Below are 17166 nucleotides of genomic sequence, written 5' to 3'. Positions count from 1 at the left end.
TTTTTTTTTTCGACAGACTGGAACATAAAAAATGTTATAATCTGGATGTTATGCCACACGTGACGTTTATGTCACATGATTGATCAATGTAATGTGCTCCAACACATTTGATTTTATTGTCCTCGTGAGTGTGGCATATTTTTGATGCAAGCACACACACTTCGGTGTATACCGGGTGAATTGAAAAGACCATAGTGTACTATTCTTGCTAGCTTGAAGTTATCTGCGTCACTTAGGTAATTAAATCGCTCATCAATGCCATGAGGATCTGTATTGTTAGCTGTTATTCATCCTTCTCATCCAGGCACGTCGTGTAAGGCACAGACATTAAGCACGAATCGATGAGAGATAATTAAGGGCTAAGTATTGGGCTGAAGACGTAGCGATTATTTCGATAACCCTTAGTCATTTGACGGTAACAAGCTAGATTCCAAGAAAAGGCAAAACGAGAGAGGAATACAGGAAATGAGTTGAACAGATCACATTGGGAAGTTTGCATGTCGAATTTGGCAGCAGAATCTACGGAACCGGGTTGATTGTCAAAACATGGGAGAGTTCTTTGCCATGCAGTGGGCGCAGTAGGAATGATGACGACGATGAAGGCACATACTTTCTTGTTTATCATCTCGTGTTTGTCATACCAGTGTAAGATTCATTCGAACTCATAGATTAGTGGAAACAATAAGTTTTGACAACAGTTTTGCCGCGACACAATACGGTCATTACGGTAACTTTGACATATGAGTTGTTATACCAAAAAAAAACTGATCTGTCCTTTGAATTCATGAGTGCTGTACATTTTTCTGTACAGCAAAGTTCAGCGACGACAAACAGATCTGCTCCATGCAATATTGTTGTACGTGCAGTAATTTTCATGACATAGATGTCATAGTATTCATGATTGTGATGAATGCTTAAAATTTCACATCAATTTATGTATAACTAATCAACAATGGTTTTACATAAACAAAAAAGTAGGTAGATTGATAGATATCTTAATACGTGAGGTTTAACGTCCCAAAACCATCATATGAATATTTCAGAGGCGCCACTATGGAGGGCTCAAGAAATTTTTACATAGATAGAGTAGAGCGCACCTACAAAATGTCCGTGACTGAGCTACTCGTAGCAGAATGATCTACTGAGCAAAATTTTGAAAGCGAAATGTGCTGGCTGGTGACGACCAAAAAAATGGCAGCATATCCACGGAGTGAATGATGGAGAGTGGGGCGAAGCATTCGTCCGTCCATGCGTCCGTCTGTGTGACCGTCCATGCGTCTGTTTGTGCACCCGTCCCTGCGTTCTTTCATGCATCCGCCGCTGCGTCCGTTCATGCGTCCATCCATGCATCTGTTTGTGTGTCCGTTCGTTCATCTATTCAACACTCCAAGTCCCACCATCTCGCATCTTTTTATCATATATTCCCCATATAGAAGCACCGCCATCCAGCGGACATTCCAAGGACTAAACGAGAGGTGGCACACGCACACTTTCTTACGGCCTGCGCTTTGGGTCCACTTCCCACCTTTAACCACTTCGAGTTCATGGTATATTCTAGTTCACTGTATTCATGGCACTGCGACCAAACGCTCGCTAAACCTTTCGAAAACCAAGGAGGTTACGCCCAGCGAGTATAACGTAGCAACCTTTCCCTGTCAGATAGGGCTCAATTTACATGCCAATGGCTGCTAATGAGAAATGAGAGACAGGAGAATTCGGCTTTTACTTTCTTACGGCTTGCGCTTCGTATCTACTTCTCATTTTTAACCACCTTGAGTTCATTCATGGTACATACAAGTTCATTGTATTCATGGCACTGCGGCTCAACGCTCGCTAAACCTTTCTAAAGCTAAGGAGGTTACACCCAGCGAGTATAATGTAGCATCCCTTTCTTGTCCGATAGTGCTCAATGTACATGCCAATGGCTGCTAATGGGGATCGCAGCGTGCGCGTTGACTAAAAGCCGAATGCTCATGTCTCTCATTCCCCATTAGCAGCCATTGGCATGTACATTGAGCACTATTTTTTATTGTTAAACAACGCACAGAAGAAATCTCTCACTGGCACCACCTTGGAGGTCAAGTGTTATACCTATTTCGGGTATGTGCCACTGGTGGTTACATACGAGGGACGCCCAAGCCACGGCATAAGGAGCTTCGCCCCTAAAAAAACACACATTGATATCATTAGCACAATTCTCGCAAGTATAGCTTTAGTCTCAAGCGACAGATACGACTCCTGACAGATAGTAAAAAATTGACATGTTTATGCATTTGGAGAATCAAGGCCAAATTCTTCTGGAGTTCTTACGAAGGTCTGTGAATATACCGAAGCTGTTTCCTACAAAATGCGCTGCTATAGTTACTAAAAAGACATTCGGTTTAAGACCCTTGTTTACCTTGCCGATTTAATTAAGCCAGCAGCTTGTAAACTGATTACGACAGCTGCATGTGTCATGGGAAAGGCTCAACGGACGTGAGTTACCTCAAATTCAGCAGATTATTTTCTTTCGTTCTCAAACACCATAAAACATGTTCCACAAAGATAGCCCCTCAGGAGAATTCGACGGTAATGAAAAAAAAAGCGAATTGATTTTGCTATCAAAACGGCCCGCAAAAATTCAGAACAACGTTCTTTGCTTTGTCTTGAAACTGGCGGCTTCAGACTAAAGCAGACTTATTGCAGCCTTCAGTTTCACATCCTTAAAATAATTTTCCATGTCTCATAAAGATTCTTCGTTTTTTATATTAACGGCGTGCGGATCCAGTCTACACGATAATTTACTAGAGCCGTATAAGTTGATAGGATTAGATTTGTTGCACACTATATTTGTGAACACTAGCAGTACCGTCTGAAATGCAATGGAAACGTTCTTTTTCCGGGGCTAATCTAGCTATACTGCGCTACAGGCCTAAACACTTCAACAGGTTTGGGTTAGGCTTGAATAAATATTCCAAGTCTAAGGCTACGGTTTCGCAGTCCACGAGAACCGTTTCGAGAATCAGCAGGTTACTGAAAGGTTAAATAGTAGGAAACGTTTTGCGCTAATACAATGAATCCCGCTGAGTTTAAGCTTCCACAAAGCACGGGGTTTTACAAAAGAGATACAAATAGATCTTCAATTACACAACAGACTCGTTCTTCCGATAGCTTGTTCCATCCGGCTACACACTTCGGACAAAAAAGAATTCGAAACATGCACGTTCTGGACCGGTATGCATGGATTTTGTGTTTGTGATCTTTACGCCTGAAAGCATAAAAACGCGTATTTAAAAAATTATCTTTGTTTATGCCTACCTTGTTGTTATAATATTGAGCAAAACAATTTTAGCTTTAACTTCCGACTTCGTGAAGACAACAATTCCCAATTATTATAACTGTGAAACTGTCTATTCTACAGTACCTGCCCAGGACGTACCTGGCTGCTCTGTTTTGGATACCTTCTATTAGAGAAAGGAAACTGTCTTCCAATGAATTCCATAGTTGGCATATGTACTCTAATATAGGTCTAACACATGTAGTCAATGCATTCCGTTTTAATCCAACTTCACAGCACCTTAGGTTCAGTTGAACAAAGTTCAGCGCTTGTTCAGCCTTACCAACAGTCTCACTAATGTGCGCATTCTATGAGCAGTCAGCAGAAAACATGACACCTAGGTACTTAGAGACAATAGGTGTGATAAGAACCTGCTTTTTTGTACAATAGTTATTTATCAGTGGTTTCTCTTGCTAATAAAACACATGAACGGACTTTTTTGTGTTTAAACACGTGTTCCACTGTTCACACCAATCATATATTCTGTTCAAGTCTCCCTGTATTGCTGTCGCATCTTCGTCGTAAGATATACTTTGGTACACCAAGCAGTCATCTGCGAACAGTCGCAAGGAGGACGTAATACCCAAATATATATCATTTATGTATATCAAAACTATTATAGTTCCCAATACATAACCCTGACGGACTCCTGAGTTAACGTTTACGTAACTCGATTTTTTGCCATTAATAACAACACACTGACTGCGCCCAATAAGAAATTTTCAATCCATTCGACAACATCCCTATGTGATATTTGATATTTGACAATCCATTTGAAAACATCTCTATGCCGTAGTTTGTAAATAAGAAGCGAATGCGTAACCTTGTCGAAAGTTTTTCGAAAATCTAAAAACAAACAATCTACTTGGCCTTCAGCATCAATGTCACTCTATAAATTGTGATAGAATTCTACAGGTTGTCTAGTGCAGGACAAACTATTGCGGAAACCATGCTGTACTTTAATTAGGATATTGTTCTCGGTGAGGTGACTCATGATGGCTGAGTAAATTATATCATCCTACAATTTGCATACAAGTCAGGGAGACGGGCCTATAACTCTGCACAATTTTTTGACTTGTGTGAGTTATTTTACTGTTTTCACCAAGTCATCATACTGGTTATCTTGACAATTATAAAAAAGCAGTGTTACAAAGCGAGCTTTGAAGCACACCTGGTTGACCCTAACGTGCCGGCAGAATTCAGTGGAAGCAATAGAACCAGTCCTTCCGGTATGCCTGGTGTTATGATTTAACACATTGTTCTTTAAAATTGCCGCCCTACTCACATCATCTTCCCCGTCTCACGCAGCTTTTGCTTTCCTTTCTTACTTTGCTCTGCTTACTTGCTTTAATCAATCCTTTTGTTGCTCATTTTCACTACAAATGGAAGATAGAGATGAGGAGGACAGACGTTGTCACAGGTCCCATCTTTTAGGGAGGCAATAACAGGGCTAATTCCAAAGGCCGACGTATCAGCCCCCGGAACTGTGCCACGAAAGCACGGACAAGCTAGATTGAGTTTTGTTGGGCACGCCTGCAAACGCCCGATGCGGTCCAAAAAACAAGTCAATGCAGAGAGTTACTAGAACAAAAATATATCCTTAAGTACAGCAAAGCAAACAACAGAAAAATATGAAAACTTGTTAATAATCTGATACACTGCGTCACCTTTCAAACAACGGGCTACACAATATACTGAGATACATTCAAAAGAATGTGCACAGACAACAACACGCGCTACAATGCAATGTCTAGCTTTAACCAACCAAGACACTTATAAACTCTAATGTCAGAATTCAGTCCAAAGTTTTTTTTTGAACAATACTTGAATGCTTTTTTTTCAAGGAAATACTCAAAGTGCAGCGCTGATTGTCACCCCGCTGAGGTTGCTCCTCCAGAAAACTCTCTTGACTTCAACTGTCCGCATTTCAATAACAAAACCTCTTCTCGTGCCACGTCGGCCTTTCACGTGCTGCGACTGCAGAACACGTCTTCACCCACTGGCCGTAAACACACTTTTCTTCTCCTTGTAGCAGAAGCGTTAACACGCTGGCGGAAAGACTCTCTTCATCTCCTGCTTTGTCGCGGAAGACACAAGGACTTCACCTGATGGCGGCAAAGTCTCTACATTTCCTGATCACCACCACCTACTGCTCGCCTATATATTTTCGTTCTGTGTTTCAGAAACTTTGTCGGCGCGACAGGCAGCCCAAGCTCTGTTAGGGGCGATAGTTTCCTTAAACTCTCTCCGACACGTGATGCAACCATGGTGTGACTCACGCCTTCCTTCTCAAAGCTTCCGGAGTTCGCTCGGCAATAGATGCGAGGAGGTTGGTCAGCGTAGCGCGGTGCCTTCGAGGGGGAGATGCGGCGCACCCGAGGACTCCCTTGTTGCTTGCTTTTTTTTTTTCTCCTCGCCGGCTTATGTCGCGTCACTGTGGTGCCTGTATCTCACGTAGCAGTTAGAATTTGGAAGCGCGCGTTTTTTTAGTGTTCGTTTGTGACAGAAGTCGGGAAGAAAAGTGCTGAAATAAGTCAGTCTACACTGTAGGCAAATTGCTATCAGGTTGACAAAGCCAGCTTAGGGCCTTCCGAGATAAAAGTTCGTTGATGTCTCGGCCCGCACGTAAATCTGTAAGTGATGCAGACATATCGGCAGTGCAATGAGCAGCTGAGACCTTATCGTGCTATTGACGGCAAAAAAAGCTATTCAAAACGCTCTAAGTAGCATCGTTCGTAATACAATCAATAGTGTCATAGTCAGTGCGAAATAAACCGTGTGAACGTACTTCAGCTTAAACATTGTTCCCCTAGCGTGAAGACTGGGAGAAGGGACAAGCTGAGCAGCAAGGAAGGAAGCGGTTACTTAACAATTTCGGACGCCTCCTACTGCTTGTGTAAAGCTTTCTTGCTAGATCATTGTTGTTCTATTGCAACAACATTATTACCACATTATGCTAATTTTTGCGCGTACTGAAAAATATTGGTATAGAAATTGTATTTATATATTTCTTGTTTAGTCAGTCATGCTTTCTTCTGGCATTATTCGAAAAAATTTCATGTTTGAATTGTTCAAATACAATCTAGGTTATTTTAATTTTAGCGAAAAAAAAATATTTGTTTCGCCGAGGCACGCAGAAAGCGCTACGTCGAACAACTAGTCGATCATGATAGGGCCTTAAGCGAAGTTATCATGTGTACCTGTGCCCGACCGTGGTATTCTTACCAGAACGGGCTTCCTTGCGCCGGGATTATTGTCTCCCGAGAATCGGCTCTTTGGGAAGCGAACCCTTTTGTGACAAAAAAGACTCATCCCCCTGGCCTACGACGCCTGACCTAAAACTTGCGATGGAATGCTCCTGCTGACTGCGGTATTGACGACAAGAATCCCCTCTCCATGCTTCAGAACAAGAAGTCTTTCATTCCCTGGAGCATTTTCCGGTGTATCATCTACTGAAACCATGCACGACACTTCACTATCGCCCTCTCTTCTGGTGACGAAGTTCTCCCTGTTGGGACGCAGCTTCTCGCTTGTTCGACTCTGGTCTCCATAATCACCTTTAGTGCGTGTCCAACAGTCACCTGCCCTATGCCCCTTCTTGTCGTATAAGAAACAGCGGTTGTCTCCCCGATCTCGCACACGTGTCTTCGTTTTATCTGTTCTTAGACCGGATCTTTGAATCATTTCCTTGTGAGGCCACTTCCTGTCAAAGATAAACAAAGCCTGAGCCTCGGCAAAGTTGTCAACTGCCGGGGAGAGTTCCTAGAAAGTTCAGCAATTTCTTTCAGGAAAAGTGTTAGTGAGGGGGAACAGCCCTTCAGACATCGCTCGACTATCATCAGCTAAGGCCATTATAGCTTTCCTCTGTCTCTGCGAGCTCCAACTAATGGTCGATGTACCCAGAGAGCCTCGATGCGTATTGCTTGACGGCTTTCCTATCTTCCGGTCTCGCGTTACGAAATGTATTCCGGTACTCGTCTGCTGCATACAGAAACCTTTGCAGAAGTGCCCACTTCAACAAGTCGCAATCCAAGGCTGCAGTCGGGACCATGCATCTAATGGCAGTCAATGATTCTTGTGTCCGGCCCAGGCTTAGCGAAAGTGCCCACTTCTTTCGGGGCCATTGCTGGCAAAGCGTTGCAGACATGCATCTAGGTCGTCCCTTTCGTCTTTGAACGGCGGTATAAGCTTGTGGGGACTACACACGTTTGACACAACGGAGGCATTGGTACTCACAGCAACTACGTGACGGACGGCTTGTGGACTAGCGGCCTTTTCTTGGAGCCGAAACTTCAGCTCAAGCACCTTCATCTCTTGTTCTAGCAGCCTTTGTTGCTGCTCTGCTTTCTTTCGAGCTGCCTCACGTTCCTTTTCCAATAACTGTCGCTTTATTGGCATTTTCTCTTCAGAGCATTTCGCTCTTCGGCGCGCTCATTGCGTAATAGTAGAGACTGTTTTGGTGTTTGTGAACAAACTAGGCTGTCATCGAACGGCGTACCCCAGCAGACTTCCAGTGCAGCAGTTCCGGCAATGCTTTTTCAAGGTCCCGGTGGCGTTTTCGTGGTGTGTTTGAGTTTGCTGCTCACTTATTTCTCGCGAATTTCTTAGAATACGTTTGGAGCAACGTCTAGCGGCTACATTAGGGGCTCGACGTAGTGCACGGCTCGCGTGGCAGATGGGCGCCTTGCAAAATTGACGTCGTGGAGTTCTTATGAGCGCGGCTTCCTGCTTCGTGTGGCCTCCTTTGAGAGTGGTCACCCTTATACAAACAGAAAATGCATAAATTTTAGGAGACGTTTGCAAGCGAACCTAATGGGGACAGTTGGTTCTGCATGCATGCCCACAAAGTGGATGCGCTTTGGAGTCGCAGGCCGGGAACTGACAGCGCACACCTGTCTTTTCCCTGTCTGCATCTTCAAAGCGCACCAACACCATCGACATGCAGGAGAAGAGTTGCTTGATTTATAAAGAATTCGTACAATTCAGTCTTTCAACTAGAACTTTAAACGTTTCTTCGGTTGAACGCCGAAAATAAGTCTGTTTTCGTCTGAGCACGCAACTTCAAGATAAAACGCTGACTTCAGCGTCTTTTTCACACCACACTTTTTAAGGAGATCAGCAGCGATCAGTATCGCTCGCAATCTGACGTGTTCGTGTGACTGAGAAATTATAAATTGTACTGATGTGATAAGTCCACTGCGGCTGCAGGGTCACACGAAAAATTATGGTATATTCGCGAGTAAGCATTTCATTATTCAAACTTGCAAGTCGAACCAACCTAAATATACAGCGTATGTTCACACCCAAAATATAAATTAGCTTGAATGCGGCGATGTTCATTAGCGACAAAAAGACAGGTGATGAGTCGTACTTGCTCGCACAGATGAGAGCCCACTCGGCGGCATCACTTAAAAAAATCCCATGCAACACCAAGGAAACGTGGACACCACAACGTACATGTTGTGCGGCGGTTTATGTTAAGCGCGGCTACTTTGTGTCCCGTGTTGTGTAGAACAGTACACATCATTGATATCGCTCAAACTATAAAATAAACAGCTTTGCAACGCCTCTTCAGTGTTAGAGTTCACGTTTTGCTACCCATTCCAGGCGTCAGTACAATTGTTTGCCACGGGTGGAAGAGAACAGCGACCGGTGTGTTCCCGGTAACCGGAGCCTTTGACTAGTCTAACGTCTAAGTATCGCCTCTGTGCCATTAGTCTGCGCTAAGCTTTACATTGCCTTTGATGAAGTGGGCATAACAGACCTACGTGCTCTTAGCGGTAATCCAGTTTTCTTCGCGTGATCACTGCAATGCAGGCACTCTTTCTATCGACATCGGTAAGAAAACAACGTTTTCACTAGCATATATTATTATTTCAGGCATGTAGACTGTATTCCAACATGACACAGCTGTGCTCGAGTTTCCAGCGCTTCACCTAAATAATTTTATGTGCATAAAACATCTGAACTCAAGCAGCCGTGGCCAGCAACAAACGCTAAACCACGCAAGAACAAGCTAAACTAAATGTTTTCAGGGATGACTTTTCGGTGGACACACAATGCTGCTAGAGACCGGCAGGCTCTGGCGAAACCGTCTATACGCTCCTACTCTACCCATGCCCTCAATTCTGCATCCTTCAGTCCTAGCTCTTTTCCATTGCTGACAACGTTGTCATCATTCCTGCCTCACCCTTATGTTTGAGTGTTGGCTACGAATGTAATTTGCTGATTCTGGCAGGCTCGCCAAATGCGACAGGTTCGTGTGGGCTCAGGTGCTCAAACGACAAGAGATACAACGTAAACAATGACAGCGCGTTTATGTGACATAGACACACATATATGAAGGGGTTACAGTAACATAATTGATCTCAAAATCCTTTGTGGCGCTATCGTCCTGCAGTTTCTCAATTACAGTACCTGGTTCCCGTGACCCTGACACCGTGCAGCTACTTAGCATCACACTGCATGTGAGCCACTCACACGTCACTGTCGACGAGATGGTCCGACGTGTCATCGTGTCACCTTGAGGGCATGGAGCCGCTATCAGGACGGTCGCTGGGACGGCTGCTTCGCTGTAGCGTCGCTGGCCAGACGCGTGCTTGCAACCCCGCCTGAAACACCACTAGGTCAGTCCTGCAGCTAGGCCTCAGCTTGCCTGGCTCAGTTGCCGCCGAAGTCACCAACTCGCTCGTGGGTCTCGATGGTAACGCTTGCACCGTCGTCGCCCGGCGTCGCTCCTCCTCCAGATTCGCAATGGGCGCACCCGTGACAAGTTTGGCACTGCAACGGACCAGTAGCCGTCAGAACCCTCGATCTCTTCTGCTGTCTGACTGCCTCGACCCGCCTGGCTTCTCGAGTGCTGGAATCCCTTCTTCCCGCTCCCACTAGAGCGGCGCTGTCATGCACCACACATATTGTCGTCCTCTTTTCATCCGTAAGTCCTCGTTGCACTAAATAATATACTCCACTGGTCACACTATCTATCTATCTATCTATCTATCTATCTATCTATCTATCTATCTATCTATCTATCTATCTATCTATCTATCTATCTATCTATCTATCTATCTATCTATCTATCTATCTATCTATCTATCTAACTATCTATCTATCTATCTATCTAAATATCTATCTATCTATTTCTCTATCTATCTATCTATCTATCTATCTATCTATCTATCTATCTATCTATCTACTTCTTCGTAGCGTCATAGAGACATCCTCGACTTAGTACACATCAAAAATGATGTGACACGATATGAAGTATTCGCAACCTTAATAGATTAACGTATCACTCTTATCACTTTCAGCCGGTGTTTGTCCCTTATAGGACTAAGGCCTCTTCCAATCGTGTTCAGTTGACACACATCTGTGCGAGCTGATTACATTTTATCCTTTTGACTTTCTCAATGAGTCACTTCCATCAAACATTCTGCTTACCCCGACTGCGTTTGTCATCCATTGTTAAACACTCTGTTGCTATTACTGTCCACTGGTTGTCTGTTCTACGCATTACGTGACCAGCCCAGGTCATTTTTATTTCGCTTTATGTCAGCTAGAATAGCTGCATCTCCTCTTTGTTCTCTTATTCTGGCTACCTTCCTCCAATCTCTCAATGCTATTCTTATCATTGTATATTCCATGTAACGCTGAGGTACTGAGCTTTTGCACTGCTTGTTTTGTGAATCACTATGTTTCAGCCCCATACGTAAGAACTGGTGGTATGCAGTGGTTGTTTACTTTTCGCTTCGAATATAGTGGCAGCTTTTCTAAATTTATGTGAGAGTGCCTGCCGAATGTGGTCAGACCCATTCGTACCCTTCGGTGAATTTTCTTTTTAAGAATAGTTTTTCCTGTAAGTAGTTTAACCAGGTACACATATCTTGTATACACTCCCCCACAGGTCACGGGATTCAATCCCGTTCACGGCGGCTGCATTTCCGATGGAGGTGAAAATACTCGAGGTGTGTGTGCATAAATTTAGGTGCACGTTAAAGAACCCCACGTGGTTGAAATTCTCTTTCACTACGACGCCTAACATATTCTAATGGTGATTTCGGGACGTTGATTCTGTTCCAATAATATTTGCAAATAGCAACAACAATGGTGGAAACAAGGACGATGGAAAGGGCGACACCACCAAGAAAAATCGCGAGCTTCAGAGCCACCCGAGCAGTCACTCCTGAAGAAAGGAGCGAATCGTTCCCATGCCCCGCCGCGGTGGTCTAGTGGCTAAGGTACTCGGCTGCTGACCCGCAGGTCGCGGGTTAGAATCCCGGCTGCGGCGGCTGCATTTCCGATGGAGGCGGAAATATTGTAGGCCCGTGTGCTCAGATTTGGGTGCACGTTAAAGAACCCCAGGTGGTCAAAATTTCCGGAGCCCTCCACTACGGCGTCTCTCATAATCATATGGTGGTTTTGGGACGTTAAACCCCACGTATCAATCAATCAATGAATCGTTCCCAAAACGTCAAGGGAGTTCATAGCCCTTAACTTTTATTTTTGGACTATAAATTGTCTGGTGAGTTCATGTTATTAGTATGAAAGTTCACCCACGTAGAAAGACACCTGTCATATATGTTCACCTTTGAGTAAGAAGTGATAACACATTTTGCTAATGACATTGATGTATCATCGATCGATATCTCAATGACGCAGATGACATCAAGCTTAAATTGTTTTATTTCACCTGCTATACACCAGAATCCGCGTGCCTGAATGACAGTTATACACGACTGGACACAGGGCTGACTGCCAAGTGAAAAGTGTTCTTCATCAAACGTGTTTATACAGGTGGAGCCATACTTGCGCGCCTGAGCACAGTTACACCGAACATACATACTTGCAAAGATTAGAAACCTGAAAGATTAGAACTGTTTTTCACTTGTGACTCCATTGGTTGTTCGTTTTTATCACGCTGTAACATAACGATACAGTACTAACAGGCCAAGTTAACTGTTTTTCTTATGGATATAAGAGCCAAATTCTATAGAAATACTTTATTTGGCTGGTATATTTCAATATGCACAACAAAAAATAAATGAGTAGATGAACATCTCAAGACATGCACTGTCTATTATCAAGATTCCGTTGTCTAGAAAGTGCAACACTACACTCATATCTAGACGGCGAAGATTGTGGGCGTTTCGCAATTTTTGGTGCGAAATTCGCCAGCCGAATGCAATTTGGTTCCACTATAATAATCAACAGTTCTTTTGGTTGTCGTTCTCAAACGGTATTTACTTCCCGTTTGTTTTAGTTTCGTAGGGGGTGGTGGACTTGGTGCCTTTTGTTGCCTTCAGATGTTCCCAGTCTCCATCACCACCGCTTTCGATAGGAGAGCGTCGCGCTCTGTACGATGCCCGTTTCAAGACGCGTGCTACTTTGATGAAGGAAGCAATCACCTGCAAACTGAAGCCTCGATGTATGTGCGGTGCCCATCTACAAACGGTGGCTCTAGCTGGGGCTTCTATTAAGCTTGAGCGCGGCCTCCTTTTAGAACTCTAGCAACGTCATATTATAACCCATATAATTTTTTAAAAAGTTTTGAAACTCTACCTATCACAGATATTTTCGTGTCATCCGTTTTATAACGAAACTTTTTTCACTTGTCCGAGGTTGACGCAAAGCAGACAGATTGGCTTTGTGGTCGCTGTGCTCGCCTGCTTTTCCAGAAGACGTGGGCTTTGTCCCGGTCGTGGTGGTTCTAGTTTGATAATGATTAAGTACCATAAGTACTATATGATGTGAATGTACCTTAAAGAGCCACGCACCTGGCTACCAAGCTACAAAAAAAGATCACAATAACCTTTCCAGATATTTATGGGCCTTCTTGGCGCACTACTGTGATGTAGAAAGAAGTTTTCATGACGTCTACTGCGCACATGCACTCGATTGGTTGATATATGCGAAATATCACTTGTGATTTGTCTTGTGCATTGGGTTGCCATGCAGCCACTCATCTGTTTTTTCTTTGTATGGCATGAATATCGTGCGCAATCAACCTACAAAACTTGTTTTGAGGAGTGAAGCTCCTTAAAGCGGCACCCGTTTATTTCTCGTAGTCGTAGTCATTGTCGTAGTCATAGTCGTAGTCGTAGTATGTAAACAGTGTTACATTTTGACGTGCAAAGTGGTGCCGGTGGGATATTTCTCCTGTGTTTGGTGAACAATAAAAAGTTTGCGGCGTGTGCGTTAACTGAAAGCCGAATGCTCCTGTCTCTCATTCCCCATTAGCAGCCATTGGCATATACATTGCGCACTATCTGACAAGAAAGGATTGCTACGTTATGCTCGCTGGGTGTAGCCTCTTTGGTTTTAGAAAGATTCGAGCGTTGGGCCGCAGTGCCATGAATACAGTGAACTATTATATACCATGAACTCGAGGTGGTTAAAGGTGGGAAGTAGACCCGAAGCGCAAGCCGCAAGAAAGTGTGCATGTGCCACGTCTCGTTTAGTCCTTGGAATGTCCGCTGGATGGCGGTGCTTCTATATGGGGAATATATAATGAAAAGATGCGAGATGGAAGTACTTGGAGTGTTGAATAGATGGACGACCGGACACACAGACATGAATGGACGCATGAACGGACGCAGGGATGGACACACGAACAGACGCACGCACGGACGGTCGGATTGACGCATGGACGGTCACACAGGCGGACGCATGGACGGACGGAAGCAAGAACGAATGGACGGGCGAATGCTTCGCCTTACTCTCCGTCATTCACTCCGTGGATATGCTGCCATTTTTTCACAACTGCGCAAGCGGCTATAACAGCGTGCAGCCGAGAAGCGCAAAATACTGATAGGAGGAGGAGAAAAAAACCTTTATTGATGCTGGCTGTGCCAGATAGCCCTTATCCCCACCGGGCTGGTTGACATCCCTAGTCCGGGACGTCATTAGTCGAGGCCGCCACCCGAGCCCGCTGGACTAGAGTTCGCTGTTCCTCTAGTGTGGAGCTATTGAGTAGGGTCGTCTCCCAGTCCTCTTTGGTGGGGTTGGGAAAGGGGTTAATTTTGGGTTCATTTTGCAGGCCCACGCCATATGGTCAGTGTTGGCCACTTCCCCACAGTGCTGGCACTGCTCACTTATTTTCGGGTCGTAATATTTGAGTATGGCTGGACAGAGCAGCGTATTTGTGTGCAGGCGTCGCAGGATGCGCTCCTCCGTTTTCGAGAGTCCCTTCGCTGGTGCGGGATACAAGCGGCGTTGCTCAATGTAGTATTTGATTTCTCGAAACCGTGTTAAAGGTGTGGGACGTTTAGGTCTACCACGGGAACGGGGAGTTTCCCGGGAAGTAAGCACGCGGACCGCTGCATGTGCAACCTCGTTACCCTGTACACCCTGATGTCCCGGAGTCCGTATAAGACGTTTTGGGGTAGGATCGTGGTTCCTGATGCTCAATTTTAAAAGTCTATTAGCACAGGCTCTAGCGCTTATTGCTGCCGCGCCGTGGTGGTCTAGTGGCTAAGGTATTCGGCTGCTGACCCGCAGGCCGCGGGATCGAATGCCGGCTGCAGCAACTGCATTTCCGTTGGAGGCGGAAATGTTCTGGCCCATGTGCTCAGATTTGAGTGTACGTTGAAGGACCCCCGGTGGTCGAAATTTCTGGAGCCCTCCGCTACGGCGTCTCTCAATCATATGGTTGTTTTTGGACATTAAACCCCACTTATCTATCAATGAGCGCTTAGTGCTGACATTGTTGACGTGCATTCAAGAACTAAAGCGCGAGGAGGATGCATCGTGTGGGTGAAAGAGAACGAGAAAATCACCCTTTCGTCTTTAAATGCGGAAGGGTGAGGGGCCTTTTAAAGGATGCCAGGTGGGTTATAATATATCAAGGTTTCCATAGAATGGTGTGTCTCAATGCCACAGTTGCATTTTGATGTTAGAGCATCAAACTAACCAGCTTAGTTTTTTTATGCTCTGGACAAAGTTACCACATGCTACCGAGCTGACAATCTATCAATAAATAAATTTTATTGTAGCAAAAATAGGCTTGTTACAACATACACAATATTCATACGAGGGTCCAAAAGCAAGCATCTACTCATCAACAAAGAAGCCTAAAGGAGCGGAAATGCTACAAAATTTTCTGCTCCTGAAAACGTTTTCGTTGCATTAAAAATATTACAAGTACGAAGGAGAACAGGAATATTCTTTGGGGAGGCACTGCGATAGATGTAGATGCCATTTGACAATAGATAGATTTAGTTGCTCGTCCGCTGCTGTGCGTACGGACACTACCTGCAATAGCGAATGGCTGGCAGGCTGCGTCTGTATGGCTACTGTTGAAGTGAGGCAAAATCTGTCTAATAAATCTAAAAAACGAAAGCCCATGTGGAACGCAGAGTTTCTGGTAGGTGGCAGCACCGTATTGGCTTAGCGAGACGCAAAACACACCCGCTTTTTCGTGCATATTGTCACACGGACTGCACGTAGCATGAAACACTAGTTTGCCAATAAATACGTATCTGTGCATTTTGTAAATAAAAGAACGCACCACCCAAGAAGAGAGGAATAAATAGAAAGAAGAGACAGAGAACTTAACCAAAAAGAACTGGTTTGCTACCCTGTATAGGAGTGGGGAAACAAAGGTCGGAAAGAGGATTGAGAGATATATATATCAAATAATGAGAAAACATTTCATGCACACACATGCAGGGCGCTACGACCACAGACGTTTGGACAGACTGGTTGAACGCAAGAATCCCAGGAGCGCCTTCATAGCCTTCTTCTGTGACATAAAGCCCTGCCGCTAGCACAGGATTCTTTCTTCCGAAAGAGTCTGGTTGTTTAGTTCGTCTAGTGCAATGCAGAGTGACTGTCTTTGCGAGCACTATTGTGGGCATTCATGCAGAATGTGCCAAGTTGTTTCATCACTGCCGGTAAGGTGGCAGGCTGCATTGTCGGCCATTCCTATGCGAAACGTGTACGCATTGGTAAATGCGACACCCAACCATAATCTGCACAGCATAGTAGCATCTCGTCGGCAAAGTTGTGGAGGAATTCGAAGACCGAGATTTGGGTCTATGGTACAAGATCGTGTGTGTTGTGAGTGAAATGTGAGTCGTTCCAATGGGAAGTGGTGCGCTTGCGAGCAAGCATGCAGAGTTTCCGTGCAGTGTCAGTTTTGGAGAGCGGGATCGATAATTGAGCGCAGAATGGCAGAATGGACAGCTCGATCAGGCCATTCATTGCCAATTATTCCACAATAACTTGGAAGACTTTGAAAGGTTATTTCGTGTCATTTCTCAGTGAAATGGGGAGTCCTTTTTGAAATCTCGATTACCAGATGTTCGTACGAGCCGTGGCGTAAAGGTGATGGGATTGCAGTGCCGCCTTTAAGTAACTGAAAATTGTCCATTTTTGTGGCTGTTGATCACTGATGAATTGCAATGCGGAACAAAGAGCTGTGAGCTCTGCTTCCATTGATGTCATAAAGTGGGAGGTGTTGAATTTTCTTGTGTCTTTTATTTGTATAACAAATATTGCTATTGAACTCTTCGGTAAAACAGAGCCGTTCGTGTATACGTGTATACAGCCTTGATACGTCTGGTATAAAAAGGGCAGAGCAGGGTGCCTGAGAGCAGGTGACGACTTGTATACTTTTTTCTTTATTTGAGGTACAAATTTGAGGTACATAGCGTTATATATTTTCTGTAATTCGTTGCCAAAGTTGCAAAAAAATGCCAGGCCTGCGCGGTAAACACAGCACAGTCGCAGCGAGCTAGAAAGCGGCCTTCAGAGCTTTTTTTATAACATTAATTTGGTAACTGCTGCAAGTACACTTGCTTGGTACCCACTAGGGCGTTATTAATAAACTTATCTGTAGTAGGCTGGCATTC

Source organism: Rhipicephalus microplus, chromosome 6 (assembly GCF_043290135.1).
Source record: "Rhipicephalus microplus isolate Deutch F79 chromosome 6, USDA_Rmic, whole genome shotgun sequence".
Classification (NCBI taxonomy): Eukaryota; Metazoa; Arthropoda; class Arachnida; order Ixodida; family Ixodidae; genus Rhipicephalus; species Rhipicephalus microplus.
Note: the sequence above shows the minus strand (reverse complement) of the source record.